At 37.2% G+C, this 20195-nt stretch overlaps 1 protein-coding gene and 1 pseudogene across 1 annotated transcript in view; one reads left to right on the top strand and one right to left on the bottom strand.

The window, feature by feature from the left end:
* Positions 1-5733, bottom strand: part of LOC122096029 — an 85470-nt pseudogene extending 79737 nt beyond the window's left edge.
* Rbms3 (RNA binding motif single stranded interacting protein 3) overlaps positions 1-20195 on the top strand; it is a 743920-nt gene that overhangs the window by 431242 nt on the left and 292483 nt on the right. The window lies entirely within an intron of this gene.

Here is a 20195-nt window from a genome sequence, read left to right as displayed (position 1 = left end):
GGCTCTGGCTGTAATCATAGCTAATCTCAGAAGGCTGAGATCTGAGGGGTCATGGTTCTAAGCCAGCATGGTAAAATAAGTCTGAGAGATTCTTCTTATCACTAATTAACAGCAAAACACCAGAAGTAGAAATGTAAATATGCATACATGGTTCTCTAAAATCCACAGGTCCTTTAGGAGAAAATAGCTGCCAATGCCAAAAAATAATGCTTAAATTAATAATAGGTTCATATCATTAAATGTTCAATGTTTAGACTTCTCAAACGTTTCAGTTTGATTCTTGATCTAAATAATGTCTACACATGTTAATTAGATTAAGTATGTTAAATTTTGTTTTCTTGACAAATCATGTTTTTATTTCCCTTTTTTCCTTGAAATTTAAAAATATGCCATAGTAAATTATTTGCTATATAGATGTTGTTACAGTCTTCTGGTACCATTTAAGATGCTCTGTTGACCCCATGATTCCTGTAAACTTATAATTAGGACTTCAATAATTTTTTAATAGAGAGTGCTATTAAAAGGGACTTATATCTATAATTTCTCTTTATTTTGATGAGATAATAGCCTTTCTTGATCATTACCAATATTCTTTAATCTGTTATGAGTAAATTAGTGAAGCTTCTTCACTAACAGCTTTTCAGATAGCCATAGTTATTCCAGCTAGTTATTCAAGAAATCTTGATTTCTTTTATTTTTTAAAAATTTTTACTTCCTTATTGTGTGTGGTGCATGTGCACATTCATATGTGTGTGTGTGTGTGTGTGTGTGTGTGTGTGTGTGTGTGTGTGCGCACACGCATGTACTCAGTAGTGAAGCTTAAACTTACGACCTCGTACTTTCCTTTAGCTTTTTCCAGTCAAGTCTGGCACTCTACCATTTGAGTCACAGCAACTCTTGTGGCTTTTGATTGGTTAATTGGAGCTAAGAGTTCTTGGTTTTATCTGAGCAGGTTTGTTTCAAACTGTGATCCTCAGATATCAGCCTCCTGGGCACCTCAGATCACCAGTGTGAGCCACCAGTGCCCAACTGGATTTTTTTTTAAAGTGGGAAGTGGTGTTTACAAAACATAATCGGGGCATTGGGACTGCACACTGATTTAGGTTTGGTAATTGTTTCTAAGTAGTTTCAATAGAGATATTAACATAGTGTTTTTCAAGATAACCTCATAATTTCATAAGTTAAATGCAGGCGTGCATGTTTATTTGGTGCTGAGGATTGAACTAGGTTATATCTCAGTGGAAATTTACAGCCAAATTACAGCGTAGGAAAATTACTGTGTGTGCTCACTCTGAACTTATGCCACCAACTTTGTCCCCCTTTAGGTCTATTTGTTTTGTTTTACTTCCAGTTGATTTAGATTGCTTATTTCATTCAAGCTTATTAAAAGTATGCAAGATATTAAAGTGTATAAAAAGTAGAATTTATAAAACTAAGTAAATGCAATCAACTCTTGTGTTTACCCCTTTCCTCTCCACATAGTTCCTTTCTTCCATAAAAAAACATTTTTATTATCATTTTATTTATTTGTTTTATCATCCTTAAGTAGTTGTTCAAAAGGGTTCCATCGTAACATCTCAGTTTATGAAGACAATATATCTGCACTCATGTCGCCCATCCATCATTCTTCCCCATCTGTCCCTTTCCTCTCTTTACAAACCTGCTTCCATTTTCAGATATGTGCATGGAATATTATGACTGCATTTTCCCATCACTCCTCTCTTCATTCTTCTGCCTTCCCTCTCCTTCCCTTACCCTTTCCCTCAACAAAGCATGTCCCAGCTTTTTGGCATTCCCTTTCTTAAACTGTAAGTTAGTTGTTGAAAAGAGTTACGTGGTGAGGATGCTCCCTTGTGTATACCGTACTTTAGTTAATATATGTGTGTATATATATGCATATGATTGTATATGTTGACATATGCATTTATAATGTCCAACTTCAGCCCATGTTTTTAATGATTGTTTATCTTTTTCAAATAGGGAAATGTGCATTCATGAATTTTATCTCTCAGCAGTTTTAGATTAATGGCAATGTACTATGTAGAGTATTTTCCACCCAACTTTCTACACACAGTGACATATCCCGGTGCTTCTTTGTAAATTAAGTATGCAAACCTTCCCTGTCCAAATTTACAGACACACACTGTCCTAGTTTATGAATACAGTGAACCTAGCGAATCAGGTCTCACTTGACAAGCAATTGGCTTATTTCCAATTGTTCACTATGAAGCACTATGTCAATGAAGAGCATAAATGAAGAATCTTTCTATAAGTACATTTTAGTTCTAAGTGTGTAGCCATTTTATAATGCTATATTGTAGCATGTGTGAAGATAAAAAATTGAAAATCCTCCATAATAATGGTGTGTGTGCATGCACGTGTGTGCACATGTATATGTATATGTGTGTGTGTGTGTACCCATACTGGGCCTTGAACCCATGGCCTAGGCACTGTCCTTTATCTCTTTAGCTCAAGGCTGGTGGTCTACCACTTGAACTACAGCTTTACTTCTGGCTTTTTGGTTGCTTATTGGAGAAAAGAACGTCACAGTCTTTCCTGCTGATACTGGCTTTGAACCTGGTTCTACAGATCTCAGACTCCTAAGTAGCTAGACTATAGGCATGAGCCACCAGAGTCTGTTGAAAAAAATCACCTGTAATCTTGTAACTTAGAAATTGCCTTTTCTTTTTACTTTTTTGTTCTGTTATTACATAGCCCATCACCCTAAAAGCATGAAGGAGGAAGATGTATACAGACTCCTGAAGCCTTTCTTTTTGCATCAGTCAACATTGTAGTACAAGTATTGCCCTCATCAAAAACATATTCTCCATAAATACTATTTCAATATCTTCATGATAAGGACATATTACAGCCTTCTGCTACATGATACTATTTACACTGACATGTAAACAATACATATATATATATATATATATATATATATATATATATATATATTTGTATTGCCTGGATACAGTACCTTATTCTATGATTCAGTATGTTTCAGGCTGTATCTGAAAGCCAATGGCACTGACCCTTACAGAGTATATAAGTCAGTATTTTTACAATGATGTTCCCTACTTTACTTCCACTAAGTCAGAGCAAAGGACCTGGACTTGACATTATGAGTGTAGATGTTCAGGTGTTATACTAGTTACACTTGTTGAGATTTCTAAGGAATCTTTCAAGATGTAAGCTTGATCGAGGCTACTTATTCAACACCCTCAATAAAAAGCCTTACTATGGTCCTATGTTACTATGGATGTCCTGTCTTCCCGGAATCCTTTGATCTCAGGAATACCTTGCTCTGAATTTTTACTGTCTGTCCTTGGTTTTCTTATAGATGTTCCAGTCAGACACCAAACTATGGGGACTCTTTGCTGTACTAAACTGAGTAATTTCGTAGTGAAGGCAGGGACAACAATCAAGTTACTCTTCATTCTATTCCATGTGTTGTGTGTGAAGTATTCCCAGTGAGGTAGATCATGGAATGTGAGCTGAAAAGGGTCCACAATTTCCCAAGAATACACCTTCTATGTATCTCTGTAGGACCCAAGCTCCCAAATTATTCACTATATAAATGCTAGGCTGGCTCTAAAAATGAATAGTGAATTGTATCTGCTCTTAAAATCTCAAAGTTTTGAAGATTAGAAAGGCAAGGAAATCTATAATTATAGAACATTAGGATTGGTAAAATGCTACAGTAGGTATAAGTAGTCAAAATATAGGAAAGCCTAACTACATTTTAAGGCACTTTTTCCAGGAAAAGTAAAGACACAGTAGAACTAGTTGAGGGAAAATAGAGGGGGCAGTTTTGGGAGGAGAGGAAGAACAAATTATAGGAAGGTTGAAGTTAAAAAAAAAAAAAGGTGAATTGCAAACTTTGATATCTGGCTAGAGGACATTTGGAAGATAGAGAAAAAAAAGAAGGTGAAGAGAGAGAGTATGACAAAGGCATTGTTCTGTTGAACAGATGGAGAAATGGGAGAGGTTAACCAGGGTCAGATCTTAAAGGGCATTCCTAATAAGGGTAAGCTTTCTAGAATTAGTTCTGAATAATGAATGGTTGTATATAAGTTTTTAGTAGTGGCTATCACTATCTAAAAGACAAACTAACAAAGCAAATAAATCCCACTGGAAAGCTAGACCAAGGAGTATCCACCCTAGAAAAGTTAATGATGACCAATATTTGTGTTTGTGTCAGTCAGTGATGCCACAAGTTATGTGGAATACTGACAGAGGTGTTATTTTGAGACATTTCAATGTATTATTTGACTTTAAAAACACCCCTTTGAAGTTTAAAAAGGTGGTTTTTATACAGGAACAAAAAGTATGAAAGCTGAGTGTAGTGGCTCATTCCTATAATCCCAGTTTCTCAGGAAGTAGAGGTATGGATAATCACAGTTTGAAGCCATCTTGGGCAGAAAGTTAGTGACTCCATCTCAACCAATAAGACAGTTATGTTGGCATAGATCTTTAACTTTAGCTATGTGACATAGGTAGGATGATCATGATCCAGGCCAGTTCCAAGCAAAAACACTAGAAAAATCTGAAAAATAACTAAATAAAAAAGGTCTGGGAACATGGCTTAAATTATAGCTTGTTTGCTTAGCAAGCACAAAGCCCTTGGTTCAAAACTCATTACCACTAAAACCAGAAAAGAGATATGACTAAATCTCCAAACATTTCCTTTGGATCAGGAATGGATCTTTCTTTAGGAATGATACATTATGCAAATACATTTTATTTCCTTCTCCTTCCTTTTTACTTTTGTAACATGACCATATGTTGCAGTAATTCTTTCTTTTCTTTGAATCCAGGGTCAGAAAAAAATCCTCACCAGGGTATAATAAAATGCATAATTTCCTAAGGACAAAAATAACAGTAAAAATGGAATCTCTTGTGTTAAAAATTGAATTTATTTATATAAACACGCTAGATTTACTTTGTTGCTGTTGAGAACAACTAGAGTTTCAGTTTGTAATTTTACCAGAGTTTGTTCTTCACTTTCTCTGCTTGCTATCTCAACTGGCACTATTCTATTTGAACCGTTCCTCGAGCCCTTCTTTTGGCGGGTTATTTTGGAGATGAAATCTCAAGGACATTTTTGCCTTAGCTCACTTTGAATAACAATCCTCCAGATCTCAACCTCTTATGTATCCAGGGTTACAGGTGTGAACCATTTATGCCCAGCTAATATAGTTCAGTTGTTTTAAACTGTGCTTTTCTGAGTCATCCCACGTTTTAGCTCACCTCCAAAGCATTTCATTCATGTCCTCATTTTATTCACAGGCATGCAGACATTAGTTCCCAGAGAACCATTGTCATAACTTAAGTGTGCCGCAGGACTGTAAGAAGCAGGCTAGAGGTGATACCTATGATTCATGGGCAGATGTCTGGAATTAGTGTTGGTGCTCAGATTTGCTAAGTAGGGTGGTACTGGCTCCATAGACTTGATGTTAATCTTCATGTAAGAAATTGTGGTGATTCCAGCCTTGTTTAATGCCTGAACACCAGACTGAGGGCCATGGTTGGAATTTCCCTTATTCTTCATCAGCTCAGCAGGCACAGCAGCAAGGCCTGTGCCTTCCCTCCCTGGCTGTCACTCACAGCAAGCTGCCTCTTGCAAAATGTGAGCCACTGAAGCTCCAAGGACATGATGTCACTTGCTGAAGGCTTCCAGTCTGTTGTGACAGAATAATTGGTCCCTGTTACAAAGGAAGCAGATGCCATTGATTCTGACAATGATGCCACTTGATGTCAGGAAGAGAAATTATAAACAGTAGCAAATTTACCATATGCCTAGAAATATGAGTTGCTTTCTATAACATAGTCCTAGTGATGTAATTTCCTGCCTTGACACTCATGTTTTCCTGCTTTTGATCAAAAAAAAAAGAATCTCTGGAAACACTGAGTTGTGTGTAATCCTGATTTACTCTGTTCTGCAAAGGATGCAGGCATTGATACTGGGAGCTGTCGTGACATCAGTCAGGACTTCCTGAGCTGAGCTGAGATGAGCAGGCTCCGTTGCCCTTCATTGTTCATTTCACAGTCAGTACTGGGGCCAGAGAGAGAGAAGAGGGGAGGAGAGCTGTCTAGGAAAGACATTGATCTCAGAGGATGCCTTTCACTGGAGCTGATGCTTAGGATTTGGCAGAGCTCGGAGTTGGAAAATGAGCACACCCTCCCACGCCTGAGTGTCTCCCACAAGAAACTCCTCAGGCAGAACAAGTATAACCAGTGACATCTTGAGACATTCTGCAGATCTTCAGGGATGGAGCCATGGTTAAACCTTGTCTGTATGTGATGGAAAGATGCCTTAGCAGATTTTTATCCCTGAAATCTTTGTGTAGAAGACATTTTCATCATTGAGTTTCCAAACCACCTGAAAAAAGTAGAAGGTGGGTGTTGAGTTCCGATACACAGAGCTAACTTGTATTATTTATATTCTTGGAATGAAAGGAAGAGAATACCAGATTTGTTCAAAGACATAACTTTGAGGTCTCAGGGATCTTACTGACACTTCTGATTTTTTTTCAATACTGGTTTTGGAACTCAGGGCCTCTCTTTTCTTACTCAAGGCTGGCACACTACCACTTTTGGCTTTGTGGTGATTGATGAAAGATAGGAATCTCACAGTAATTTTATGCCCCAACTAATTTTGGACCATGATCCTCAGGTTTCAGCCTCCCAAGTAGCTAGGAATACAGGCATAAGCCAGGAGTGGCTGACTGGCCCAGAGGAGGGACATGCTGTGTACTTTGCAAGTTCAAGGGGGATATATGTCTGTGTAAATTTTCTCTTCCTTTCCATGGGTTGAAAAATCTAATAGAAGTCAAAGAAATGCTAAGTTTAAAGCATAAAGTTATATATATATATATATATATATATATATATGTATATATATATATATACAGTTATATATATATATATGGTATATATATATATACACATATATAACAGCTCCTATTACAGCTGGGCACTAGTGGCTCAGACCTATAATCCTAGCTCCTCAAGAGGCTGAGATCTGAAAATTGTAGTTTGAAACTATCTGGACAGAAAGGTCTGTGAGACTCTTCAACCATCCAAAAACAGGAAATGGAGGTGACTCATATAGTAGAGGGCCAGCCTTGAGACAAAGAGCCAAGAGAGAGCAAAAGGCTCAGAGTTCAAGCCCTAGTACCTGCAAACACACAAACACACACACACACACACACACACACACACACACACACACACACACACACACACACACATACATATATACATACATACACATACATACACACAGAGAGATTATTAGGTTGAGCAAAATAGAGTTCATATATTCATCATGATATCTAGAATTTTTCCAATATGAAATCAGGGATTTTACATCAGGGATTTCTAGAACTTGTTGAATTATAGAACGTGTAGGCAGTATGATGGATGGAATGAAATTGATTGGAATATAGTGTTAGCATGTATGGAGCTAACACAATGAAATCCTCCCCATAATTGATATAAGCAATAAACGTTTAAATAATAAATAAATAATTTATGGAATTATTTTGTCAGATGTTTACTTTGAAATAGAGTTCAATGTGGAAAAGGTTTTGCTCAATGTAGCACTAGGCATCACTCTTCTCCATATGAAAACCAAAAACGTCTGACAAGTAACACTACTGAATCGTTTTTTTGTTTTTTTTTTTTGCCAAAACAACAAAAAAGTTTATTGTTTTTCTTTTTTTCCCCACAAGGAAAGACCATCGTTAGTGGCTTGTTTTTGTTTTGTTGTTTTGTTTTTTCCTATCCACTCCAACCCAAGCTAGTCACAACTCACATTTATAGAAGTCAATGACACTTTTATTTTTGTTCCCCTGACATTTCTCTCCACCACAGGACAATATCTTACTGTTTTTCCTGCCAAACGAGGGCAGAAATGGAAGGACTGTCAAGTGCCAGTGAGCCCATTTGAGAACAAACAGGTCAAGGTTTTTCATTTTCCAAAGACGACAATATACTGAACCTCTTAGAGTTATAAGTTGCAGCGCTTTCAGAGGACACTTTTATTGTGCTGTTTTATTGTCCAGTTCCATTGAACATCAAGGGATTGTCCCAGACTGTGAGCTGGCCCTCACGTGCCACAGTGTCAAACGTTCCTGGTGACACTCTTGACATGGGCTGAGTGCTCCTTCCGTTTAGAGAATACCATGCCTGTTGCAACAGAGAACAGATCAAAGTCCCTATTGACTGACAGCTGTGTATGCTGCTTTTGTTTTTAATTCTTTACCCACTTGACACTCTCTGATGGTGCTTGAGACAAAACAAGGCTAAGATCCCCAGCAATCTTCCTTGAGAATGCAAGGGGCCAGAGAGTGTACTGAGATGATCTTCTCAGAGCTGATTACCTCCAGCTTGTATTTAATTATCAGACAGTAAGTTTTAAAGTATGCTCATTGTGTTACTAGCTACTGACCTAGGTCTTGTGGGACATTTCAGAGGAGTGACTTTTAATATAGATCAATTATGAATATGAAGAATAACCCAAACCAGTAACTTTAGCAAGCATTCCATTTGAGAAAATGAAATAATTCATGCTATCATCCCTACAGATCTGGGATGGAGTTTTTTGGGGAATGAGTTATTTTCCTCATTAATATGTTAACAACTGCACAGATATAATTTCTTCCTCCTTCTTTTCTGGATTCCATACTCCCACCCAGGTGTTGGGAGCTGGGATTGCTCTAGCAGTGGTTACTGGCATCCACTGGGAGGTGGGTGAATCCAAGCCATTCACCACCCGTGGGAAGGAGACCGTGGGCAGGGTCCTATACCTGCTTCTTGTAGGCCTCTCAAAAACAATAGTAAAAAGATATCCCATCTGGGAACTATTGAAGGGTGTGATGACATCTATGTAGCTTTCGAATACCTCTTCTGTTTAGGTCTTGCTAGGAAATCACAACTAATGGGAGGTCTCTTGACAGACAACTTGCAGTCCCTAAAGAGTATAGTTAATCCACTCACCTTTCCAGGGTGGGTCACATCCAGCAGCTAATCAGTGAAGATTAGCTAAGAAGTCTGGCCATCTTAGCCTTGCTAAAGATGATTAAGGGCCATTTGAGTTCCCACTGCAGCCAGCAGAAGAAAACCAAAGTCAGACCTACATCACAGCCCAACTTTTCCCTCTGCTTCCTCTCACATCCTTACATGTGGCCTATAATTAAAAACAAAACATCTCTCTCTTTGATCTACCCACATCACACTCCACATTGTCTTGGGGCTAGCTTCTCAGGCTAGTCAAAGGATAGTAAGTTGCATTTGAGAATTCTTACTTGCTTGTATTATAACTAATCACACTGTAGGTCTATAACTAGTCACATTGTCAGATTTCAGACTTGTTCTATGTTCCATAGGTTTTTATCAGCAATAGTGAAAGTTCCCAGCTAACACTGAAAGTATAGAAAAGTGAATGAATTTCAGGTACCTCTCAGGCCTTCATCTCTACATCTAGGTTCCCGCATCAGCTCTTTATGGGATTAGAACAATCAAAAGTCTGTATTGTGTTATGTGAAAAGTATATTGAATTTACTGTAATGAAGCAGTTTTTATAGGGTTTGAGTGATGTGCATGGCCCTATGAAATTTTGTCTTTTTAAAGCTTCTAGTTGTGATTTAAGATTTTAAAGAGCTATTGCCTTCATTATCAGTAGTCACTGGAGCTACCAATTCAATTATCTACAATGGAGGGCAAGAAGGGCTGATGTAAACTGAAACTGAGTTATCCACAATCATTTATGTTTGTCTTCCAAGCACTTTTTCTTTTACTACATTTGAATATAAATGCCTTATATAATGCACACTGAAAAATATAACTTTTAAATAAACTGCCTGTAGATAATTGAAAAAAGACTATTTGCATGTGATTCTTTCTCCAAGAAAATTCCAATCCTGTATAATCGCAAAGATAAAACATCACTTTATACCCAGGTCACTTTGTCTATTTGATTGTTTTCAAGAAATATGACAAGGCAGCTGAGTGAATATGGGGTCAAGAGACAGAATATTGAAACACATAGCTGGGTGCTGGTGGCTTATACCTGAGGCTGAGATCTGAGGATCATGATACAAAGCTAGCCTGAGCAGGAAAGTCTATGGAACTCATATTTTCAATTAACCACTGATGAAGCAGGAAGTGGAATGTGGATCAGGTAGTGCAGCTCCAGACTTGGGGGGAAAAGCTAAAGGACAGTGTCCTTGTCTTGAGTTCAAGCCTCAGTACCGGCATTTAATAGGAAGAAAGAAAGAAGGAAAGAAAGAAAGAAAGAGAGAGGGGGAGGGAGGGAGAGAGGAAGGGAGGGAGGGTGGAAGGAAGGAATGAAGGAAGGAAGGAAGGAAGGAAGGAAGGAAGGAAGGAAGGAAGGGAAAGAAAGAAAGGAAAGCAAGCAAGCAAGCAAGCATTGAGATTTTTCTAAGTAACTATTCTTTAGAACCCAGCTATATATTTTCAGATCCCATCCATAATTGTTTTAGGAAATACAAATCATTCTAATGGAGAGAGAAGGGGCTCTGGTGAATTCTTTCCTATGTGTAACTACCAAGTTTGAATGTCATCACACAATCATACTTGGTTGTTATGCATAGGGGGATTTCAATGAGGAAACCCTTTGAGCATGCTTTAAATTTATTATGATTTATTTATTTGCTTTTTCAAGCTTGTGAATAGAAAGCTTTTAGCCCTTACATATCTATATGCACTTTCCCTTCTTTGAAGACAGATATACAGTAAGAAGGGTGTTTAAACATTTCTTTCTTTCTTGTATCAGCAGTAGAAGGGAATACCTGAATGATAGGAAAGGAACCTTCTTGCCTGGACTCCCAGTTGAAGCACTAGCATTGCACTAGCACTGTGTGTTCGCTTTCTCTTTGCTTCTCCATATGTCTGTAAGGAAGAACCCATGACTCTATCACGAGATAAGGATCAGAAGGTTTAACTGGGTCAGACATAGCTTTCAGGAACCACTATCCTAACTTTGGCCCTGTTGCTTTTTGCAATGTGCTGAGGAGTAGTATTAGTTAGAAAAAAAAAATAGTGAAACATTGTGCAAATCAGATATGGAAAGCATCATCCTTTTCATTTCTAAAAATTTTCTTCATCCATTTTCAATGTCAGGGCATGGGTGTCACTATTGGTTATTGTTGTTTTATGGAGCTTTTTGTTTTCTTCTTTTTCTTATTCTTATTATCTTTAAATTGTACAATAGAGTAAACTATTTAAGAAAGCAATTTATGAATACAATATAACCTGATCAGTATCACCTCTTTCAACATTTTTATCCATCCCTCCCCTACCCACATTTTCCCTCACTCTTCTTAACTTTGTAGAATACATTGGATTCATTGCATTCTCCCTCCATTCTTCTCTTCTTTTGTTTACCTTTTCCCCTTGACCCCACCCCACTCCTTTTGAGTACCTACTTCTTGGTATATTATTTTGTTGAGCTTTGACTTTGTCTTTCTGAGGAATTACACTATTTGAGTTCTCCCTTAAATATACCACGTATTTAAAAAAAATAAACAAACCTCTTAGACTGACTTTAAGGCATTGTTCTTCTGATGCTTCCAAAAGTATCCACTAATGCACTAATTTCCAGATTGTTAGGAACCATTATAACATGAAAAGGATCTGAGTTCTTTCATTTATGAGAGAAGATTTAAGAATCTAGTAAGTGTTATGCTTGGTGCTGGACACTCAATAAAATTTAGTAAAGAAAAGAGAATGCTGTGCACATTCATGCTGTTTGTTTTCTTATGGGGAAAGACAGAAACAATACAAATTCAAGGGGCCAATTTATCACAATTTTCTCAATTGAACCTAGACATGACCTTTTAATATGCAGAAATTAAAAATATTCAGAAGTAAGAGAAATTTGCTTGCCCTGAAGAAAATTGTGTGCTCATCTATTCCATGAACACAATGAACGTAATCTTAAAAATGTGTAAATCAAGTTTGGGTGCTGGTGGCTCATACCTGTAATCTTAGATACTTGGGATGTTGAAATCTGAGGATCATAGTTCAAAACCAGCATAGGTAGAAAAGTCCAAGAGACTCTCACCTCCAATTAACCAGCTAAAGGCCAGAAGTGAAGCCATGGTGCTAGCTTTGAGTGAAAAAGCCAAGGAAGAATTGAGGACCTGAGTTCAAGCCCCCTCATTGCCACATTACACATAAAATGTGTAAATCAATAGAAAGGGTTAGCTAAAAAACAAAATTTAAGACATGTCCTGCTAATTAACATGCTAATTTTTTCTGTTATTATAAATTGCAGTAATTACTGTTTTCTACAGGCATATTTAAAGTGTTCTACAGTGTACAAACTGTAATATTTTTCTTATGTTTCTAGGACTGTTCATCATATTTAGCCAATTTATATACAAAGATCAAGAAGTCTTAATTCCTGGGCTTTTTCTAATAACGGTTCCTCGATATTGGGTGACCTTCAGCCAGTGTATTAGCTGATATAGAAGCTATATCCACCCATAGTTCACCTTCATTATAACCCAGCCCAGAGCTTTGTGTTTTTCATATTTATTGGAGGTGACATGTTTGTGACCCCCACATCTAAAATTTGACATGGAATTTTGGCCTCTTTCTTCCTTAATGCATCCTTTAGGCTGTCCCTGGAAATGATTTTTTTCCCCACATCTGTTGCTCTTTGTGCTGCTCTGATCATGTTTGGGAAGAGCTTCATGTTTCAAGTCTGTGTACTTGGCCAGAGTATGAGTAATTGGGTTATGTTCTTGGCTTCTAAGAAATTTGGAGTATGGCCTAAGAAGCTGCCTGATAGACAGTCAGGGGACTGGAGCTGGGAGGGACTTCAAAGGCCACCTATTCTAACCATTATCAAACAGTAGAATCTCCGCAGCCAAGAGGGGTCAAACAACTGACCCTGCATCTCAGAAACCAGTTCTCTCCTTCAAGGTCACTCTCTTCCCATGACTCCATAAACACACTCTAATCATTGGCACGCCCTCGATTTAACCTAATAAATAGGATGGATGGTCTTAAGCTTTGGAGGGTTAGCTCTTGGCTATTGTCTTTTGTTATGAAGCTAACATCTGGCTCAATGCAATAACTGAAAAGAAAAGGAACATAATAAAGCAAAAGAACTCCATTATCTACCAGTGTGGAAGGAAATGCTAGTATAATTATTAATGTGGTTTCAATTGCTGTGAACAGTTTACATATCCTAGGGGGCAGAGCTTGTAAACAGCAGTCTCTGCTCACAGGTGAGGATATAACTATGCCTTTTCTTCTTTTTGTGATTGATGATGCTGGGGAAGTACTTCCCCAGAATCAACCTTACCAACTTACCACTCCTTAATTTTTCATGTATTTCTAAGAGTAGAGGGTGTTTTTTATTTTTGAAAAAGGAGATTTAATCTCTCCCTACTTGTGACAGTGTAAATACTAAGGTATTTAGGGTGTTAATGATACTGAGACATTAGACATTTTTGCTTATGTTGTGAGAAGGTTTCTGAAAGAGATTAACATGATTCAGTAGACTAAATAATGACCTATCTTCACCACTGTAGGTGGATCTCATTGAACCTTGTGAGTCTGAATGGAACAAAAAGATGAAGGAAAGACCAATTTTCTCTCTCTCCTGGAGCTTCTGCTCTTGGACATGGTTCTTGGACATGGACTCTAGGTTCACATTTCAGATTCTGCAGCTTAAAGTAGAAACTTCCAGATTCTCAGACATTGACTCAGACTCAATTACACCATTACCTCCCAGAGTCTCTAACTTGCATAGAGCAGATCGTAGAATTCAGCTTCCCTAATTGTGCAAGCCAAATCTCATAGTGCCCATGGTATATGCCCTCTAGTTTATCTATGACTGTATCTGTCTATCATCTCTATGAATGTATGTATGTATGTATATATGTATATATGTGACTACCTAGCTAGCTATTATCTATCTGATTATTTGTTCATTATTAGTTCTGTTTCTCTGGAGAACATTTGCTGATACATTTTGTCCAAGAGGTGATAATTTTGGTAATATAAATGCTTTATGATTTTTGTAGTGACTAATAGTTATGGTAAATAGATTATGCCACACGAAGTTTAAAAAAAAATTGTTACTCAAGCAGAAACCTCTTTATGTCAGAGATGACATGTTTCTTGAAAATTCAGATTTTAGAGAATTTATCACATACAGGAAATTTCTTTCTGCCTCTTTTGTTAATTTCCCCTTTGTTAGAATGTTAACCCTCTCCTGCTCTGGGTATTTTTAATCCCACACAAAGACAATTAAAATCCTTGAGAAAGGTTTATGATAAGCAGTTTCATACAGTAAGAAAAAGGGATGGTCAATTGTGCTTTTTTCCCTAGATTAGAATACCAGTCTTAGACTCAAGGAGAAAAATATGTAAGGAGATGTACAGGCATCCCAATTCCTAGGAGAAATCAGTTGTTTCGCAGTTTTGTGAGAATATCCCATACTTGCTGTCCACATCTGTGCTGGCTCATATCTCTACCAGCAAGAGGTAATAATCTATTTATACATGTACTTTCTGAGTTTCTTACTTAGGAAAATCCTCAGTGCCACCTCTGCATTTCACATTTCACACCTTTATGCATTCTCACACACAGAATCTCAACTGTTGCCAACTGTATGTCCTGTCCAATTTTATACTGGGGCCATCTGGGACCCCCAAACTTTACTTAAAATCTCTTCATTCCTAGGCCCTGAATTCAAGCCTCAATACTGCACAAAAAATAGTCACTTAATAACCATAAAATTCTCCATACCATATGGACATATAGTGAATTAAACTTGTGTAGACTATTTTCATAGCAGGTTACAATCATATTGAACATATATGCATACATGAATATATTATATACTTATAACAAATCTTTTATAGTAGCCATAACATTTGATTTTTAAGATAAATATCTACAAGTGGCACAGGTTATATTATTAAAACTTTTATTCTGCAGCTACTGGCCTGGCTTGAACCAATTCTAGTAGCTGTATGACTTTGAAATTGGATTTTAAAATCCCAGGCCCAAAGTCCAGGAGTTTCAAATTAAGTCTGACCATTCTCCCTCACATGCCAAAGAGACATGATGAAGGTCAGAGAAAGATTTCTTAAATGACAGTCATGGGAAGCCAGTACATCATAAGCCATCTTCAGTGGTACAGACATTAACGTTAGTGGATGTTTCCTTTAAGGCTATAAGAAGGCATTACCTGTTTGAGGACAAGCTTGTATTCCTTGTTTTCCATGCAAGATGCTTATCAGAGGAATTTCTCTTTCCTTCCAGAACTCTGGGGACTGCAAAGAACAGTTCTGATCAAAGTTGAGGAACTTTTGGTTAATTCACAGGTCTCAGCATCTTTTAGGTTTCCCTTACAGTTTTAGGTAGTCTTTTATCTAGTTGAAACTTCAGTGCCTCATCTGGAAAACAATGATTACAAGACTAGCTGTGAGGTTTACAGGTAACATAGGGCTCAGGATCATTCAACCATCAGGGCTTAAAAGGAAATTAGCCACTAGCTCTATTTGTCTGCTCAATGTTCACTCTTCTTAAAAGTCAGTACTTTGTGTTTTGCTTGCACTGGACATGCATTTCCTTTCCATTTCCACTCAGTTATAAATGGTATAAACCTTATGCACTCACTTCCCTAATTAGTGCCTCTCTTCTCTTCCTTCTATCCCTTCTCAATCCAAGGATGGTTAAAAACAAATTTACAGTTATTAGATTAAAATGGAAGTTTTCACAAAACTGGAGGCCCACATTCTCTTTTATATTTATGAATTGGTATTTTTAAAATGATAACTACACATTATTGATTTTTAAAATTCAGATAAAATTTCATTTGCTTACCATTTTCTCTTGTTTTTAATAAAAGCTATACCTCAGAATCAGAAATTCTATTTAAAAATTGTAATTATAATAGACACATAAACCAATTGAACAGGTATGGTATACTCAGGGAAGGATTTCAATGGTGTGACTCCTCAGAACCTCTAAACAGCCAACATACAGTTTTGTCAGTGGGGGTAAGAGGTCATGGAGAAAGGCAGAGGAATAGAGAGAGGGAAGGTGAAAGAATACATTCATTCTACATAATGTACATATTGACAATGTAAGTGGGTAACTTGAGGAGATAGATAGGGCAGGGAAAAATGGAAGCGAATGATGGAAGAGGTAACATTGATGAAGATACATTGTATTCAGAAATGGACATGTTCAATTAAACTTTGCAAAACCACATCAAGAGAATAAAATTGTTATTATAATATGTCATTTTTTACGTCTGTATCATTTTCATGGAAAAATTGAAATATAAAAATTAAAAATAAGAATGTATGTATGTATGTATATATGTATGTATGTATTTATTTTGCTGGTCTTGGAGCTTGATCTCAGGGCCTGGGCAGTGTCCCAGAGCCTCTTTGTATTCAAGGATCATGCTGTATTATTAGAGCCACAGCACCACTTCCAGCTTGTTCTGAGTAGTTTGTTGGAGACTAGAGTCTCATGGACTTTCCTGCCTGGGCTGGCTTTGAACTGCGATCCTTCGATCTCAGCCTCCTGAATAAGCGTGAGCCCCTGGCACCCTGCTCTGAAAATATTTTTTTTGAATTTCTCCCTCTTTTTCTCTGTATTTCTATAGAGTAAAATAAATTTAAAAATAAAACATATTGTACATGACCATTGTTATTCAAAACTGATATATTGAATATTTATCTTGTTATTGAGGCATTTATTTTATTTTATTTATAAGTACTTATACACAGAGTTTCAACTCAACCAGCCTGGTTATGAGTACAGTGCATCTTAGTCAGTGTTACTCTTTCCATAGCTATCCCTATCTTTTCCCATCCCACCTATCCCCTCCACTTACCTGGGTCCATTTTCACATATATACATTGTATACAATCATGACTGTATTTGCGCACCCTTCTCTCCACTTGTCTGAACCCTCCTCTTATGTTATTGACTTTTAAAAATCTTTTAAACATTTCTCTGAAAGGTAACATACTCCTTCAATGGAGAAGTTTATACAGGTATGCAGAAATGTGTGACTTGAACTTTTACAATTCTGTAACTTCAAACGTGGTAAACTATAGACATCACCATCATTGTGCACATAGGGTAATGCAGCATGCAGAGAAGCAGAAAGATTATTTAGTGTGTTCCAAATCGATAGTAACTTGCTTAAGTGTCTTTAGTATGCCCTGTGGATTTTTCAAGGTCCTTATCTGTTTCATACAATTTTCATTTGTCAGAAAAGCAAATTCATAAAGATTGTGAAGGACCAATCTTTGTAAAGGGACCTATTGGCATTATCAGTTGACTCTCATAGGAAGTAAAAGCCAGGACTGTCGGAAATTATGGTTGAAATTAGTTAATGTGATATGCACACTGACATTTGCTTCTTTACTATACTATGGAGAGTTTTTTTTCATTTCCCTTCATTTTTAGTTTACGAACATGTAAAGCAAGCCAGGTACTGGTGCCCATGCCTCTGTCATCCTAGCTACTCAGAAGCTGAGATCTGAGGATCATGGTTCAAAGCCAGCCCAGGAAGGAAAGTCTGTGAGACTCTTTATCTACTAGCAAAAAGCTAGTAGAGCTGTGGCTCACATGATAGAGTGGCAGCCTTAAGTGAGAAAGCTAAGTAACAGCACCTAGGCCCCGAACTTAAGCACCAGTACTGGCACAAAAATAATGTAATTTAATAATAATACAAAAATATCTCAAGGTGGGGCTGGGAAGGTGGCTCAATGGTAGAGCACTTGCCTTGCATGCCTGAGGCCCTGGGTTCAATTCCTCAGCACCACATAAGCAAAAAGAAAAAAGCCTGAAGTGGCACTGTGGCTCAAGTGGTAGAGTGCTAGCCTTGAGCTGAAGAGCTGAGGGACAGCGCCCAGGCCGAGAGTTCAGGCCCCATGACCGGACCCAAAAAATAAAAATAAAAAATAAAGAAATTTATATGAATTTTGTCCAGTCAATAACTAACAAAAATAATTTACACCATACATGAAATAACTGAAGGGCAATCCAAGGTTACTACTTATAAGAAGTGTATAAAATCAGGTACATGCAACCAACACTATACTTTCTAAGTGAAAGTGGATATGACAAATCACAAACCTATATGTCTAATGGATATATCAAAGTGTCCAAAAGACAGTTCTAAATTTGTCCCATCAAATTCAGCTCTCTCGCGCCTGATATGATACATAATGAATAGCAACTGTGCGGACAAATACATCAATGTCAGAACCCTAGTATATCATCCTTGAACCTTCTCTTCACACACCCCTCACACCCTATTCATCAGAAAAGAGGAAGACTGGCTGAAAAGCATTTTTATCATCTGTCTTGCCACATCTCTAATGATTCTCTTTATCTTCTACAGCAGCTTCCCAGGCTATAATCTCTCTCTCTCTCTCTCTCTCTCTTTCTCTCTCTCTCCTCTCTCTCTCTCTCTCTTGCTCTCTCGCTCTTTCGTTGTGCCAGTGCCTGGGCTTTAACTCAGAACATGGCACTCTCACTTGATTTTTTTTTCCCTCAAAGCTGGTGCCTTATCACTTGAACCACGTCTCCACTTCTGCCTTTTGGCTAATTAATAGGAGATAAGTTTCAAGGACTTTCTACCCAGGCTCATTTCACAATCCTTGGATCTCATGTTTCTGAGGAGCTAGAGTTACAGGCATGAACCAACAGCACCTGGCAATTTTCATTCTCCATACTCAAATGTATTCCTAAAATAAATAAGACAATGCTTTTTTCCCCAAACTTGAATTCTTCATTGGCTTCCAATGTACTGAAGAATACAATCCCATTACCTGAATGCAACCCCAAAGGATCTCTTGAGCTCTGGATGGTCAGGAACCACCCATCTTCTTGCTATAGCTTCATGTTGTAACTCCTCACTCTTTCTATGTCAGCCACATGGACCTTTTCCTTCATTCAGTGTACAGGAAGCTATTTCCAGTCTGAAGGACATGGCTTCTCCACCTTCCTAGGAAATGTTTCTGTTCTTTGAATTCTGTAGTATTTTCTTTTAAATGAATCTGTAATACCTCCATCTCTTATATAAATTGCTTCATAGTTAGCCATTGTATATCTTAATCTGGGAATTTTCTACAGGTTCATAAAGGTACAGAAATAGAAGGAAAAAATGAAAAGAAGCTGTGATTTCTGCTCCTCTTCTCTGTCCTCAATGTTGGATTTGCACTGTGCTAAAACAAATAGCTTTCCTAGGTCATCTAATAAGATGAAGACACTTACTTGCATATAGTTATGATAATGTTTCCATCAATGTAAGTTTCTGAAACTGGTGCCATTACCCACTTGCATAAGTCTGAATTTTATGTCATTTCTCATTTGTTTGAAGAAAGCAGAGAAAAAATTCAATGGATGAGTAGAGCTGGCAAAGGAAACATCTAGAAAAGCATACATTTCATACTAAGAGTTACCATACATAATTTATATATAAGTGAACACTTCAGGGTATTATCCAAGTACACATAAATGTATTGACAAAAATACAGCAGATTCAGGGGAGAACTCAGATGATATAATTCCTTAGAAAAGCTAAATCATGGTCCAACAGACTAAATGCCAGGAAATGGGTACTTAAAAGGGGTGTTAGAGCAGGGGAGGGAAGTAGATGAATGAAGAGAGATGAATGAAGACATGCAGTAATAAAATTCAATGCACATCCTACAAAATTAAGAAAATTGAGGGACGGGATGAGATTGGGAAGAACAAAGGAAAATGATGAAAGAGGTGACATTGATAAGGTGCATTGTATTCATAAACTGCTTTGTTGAATGGCAACTCCTTTGTACAACTACTTGGAGTATAATTTTTAACTACTGTGCCAAATAATAAAGGTATTGTTTTTTTTAAAGAGTTACCTAAAGTATTAGTGCCATTTCTTTAAATGATGAGGATACAAACTCAAGGAATTATACTTACTAACCAAGAATTAGAGTATGCATACGTAGACACACTATTCTACTTTTTCAATGTTCTTATAAATTTAAAATTGTACAGAAATAACAGTTAAATAAGCTGTAAAAATAAACAAGCTATTAACTTAGATATCAAAAATTAAAATGATGATAGCATCAATCATATGTACATCTTGCAAAGAAAGATAAATGATCCATTTTGGGTAT

Source organism: Dipodomys spectabilis, unplaced genomic scaffold (genome assembly GCF_019054845.1).
Source record: "Dipodomys spectabilis isolate Male_0828 unplaced genomic scaffold, ASM1905484v1 ptg000365l, whole genome shotgun sequence".
NCBI classification, from domain to species: domain Eukaryota; kingdom Metazoa; phylum Chordata; class Mammalia; order Rodentia; family Heteromyidae; genus Dipodomys; species Dipodomys spectabilis.
Note: the sequence above shows the minus strand (reverse complement) of the source record. Positions and strands in the feature narration are given on the sequence as shown.